We start from the raw sequence: 1626 nt of genomic DNA, 5'->3' as shown, positions 1-1626 counted from the left end.
TCTGCAGTGTGAACTGTGATTACGACTTCGTTCACGGATCGGTTAGAGAAAGTCTTGATCGAGATAAAAAAAGAACTCTGTGCACGGTACTCTGTTGGGTAAACTGTGATTGTCGATTTTTCATGAATAAAAGTTTCATTGTTTGGAATTTTTTTCTGTCTGTGTGTTTCTTTGTGTGAGTTTGTGATGGTAACGTTTGTTGGCATCCTGTGAGAGAAAAGGGACCTTTACTGATAAAACGTTTTGAACAAGGCTCCCGTTACCCTTGACAACTTCTGTAGCGGTGTCGTGGAGACGACAAACATTAGGTGAAAAATGTTACAAAGGGTTTTTTCTAGACTGCAGCTGTGTTTGACCGGTACGTCACGATGTAGCGCACAGGTGATTGGACGGTGAGGTCTGTGACTCGTAGTCATTTTCGCTTTTGACAAGAGCTGAAGACCGCTGGCTGAAAGACGAAACGATGGCATCGTACGAACCTCAGCAGAAGAAACCGAAGAAGAGTCACAAGAAAAAGGGAGATTCAAAGGCAAAGAGGAAGTTGGTGCTGAGCGAACCACAGCAAACGTGTATTGACGAGTGGATGAAACAGCCATCGAAGAAGACCGTCGAAGGTGTTCTACCGTCAGCCCCGTCGGTGTGTTTGAAATGATGTCGAACATCGTCAACGACAACGGGACCGTGGAGACAGAGCTGTCGGCCAAACCAGCAACCGCCGATCGCACCACCACCTTCGGCGAGGAATCGGTCCCGAAATACGTCGGTATGTTTCAAAAGCCGTGGAAGATCGGCACCGGCAACGGGGGTGTCGGGACAGAGCTGCCGGCCAAACCTGCAACCGTCGACCGCTGCACCACCGCCTTCGGTGCTGAACCGATCCCGCAACCCACTACCATCAACGGCGGGTTCACGACATCGCTCGGGGGTCAACTCGGCCGAGGTACGACTGCCACTGTCCGACAACGTCTTCATAACGGCCGGGGTGTTCAACAATAGGCCTCTGATATCCATCCGTCAGTTTTACTCGAGGGATTCGGATCCAAACACCCTGAAGCCTGGGAAGAAAGGGCTGACCTTCACCCCCGAGCAGTGGCGCACTCTCAAAGACATGTCGATCTACGGGGCCATCATCGACAAAACCTTCGAGGCCCTACCTGCAGCAACTGTGCCGAAACCCCGCACGTTCTATCTGGGGAGTCTGAAGTACGCCGTGGTGGAGATGATCGACGGTCAGCCGACGGTGGGTCTCTGGCAGTACGACCGTCTTCCCGGAATCAACAACAACGAGCCGGTTCGCACCCAGAAAGGTATCAATCCTGACGCTGCAGCAGTGGGAGGGCGTGGAGAGCAAGAAGGAGACGGTCGACTGGATCATGGATGCTGTCGCCACGAGGGAATCACCGCTCGACGTGGAGGTGATCGGAGGGCATTCCGTATTTAGAGAGACATGTGTCACAAAATCAATAAAGTTCCCTGTGATCGGACACAGGTTTGAGATCTTGTGAAATAAGTCTCTGTCACAGTGTTTTGGAATGTCGTATGATGTGTGTGTGTGTGTGTGTGTGTGTGTGTGTGTGTGTGTGTGTGTGTGTGTGTGTGTGTGTGTGTGTGTGTGTAGTAGTAGAG

The sequence above is a fragment of the Branchiostoma belcheri genome, unplaced genomic scaffold (assembly GCF_001625305.1).
Source record: "Branchiostoma belcheri isolate BF01 breed outbred unplaced genomic scaffold, Haploidv18h27 scaffold470, whole genome shotgun sequence".
NCBI lineage: Eukaryota > Metazoa > Chordata > Leptocardii > Amphioxiformes > Branchiostomatidae > Branchiostoma > Branchiostoma belcheri.
Note: the sequence above shows the minus strand (reverse complement) of the source record.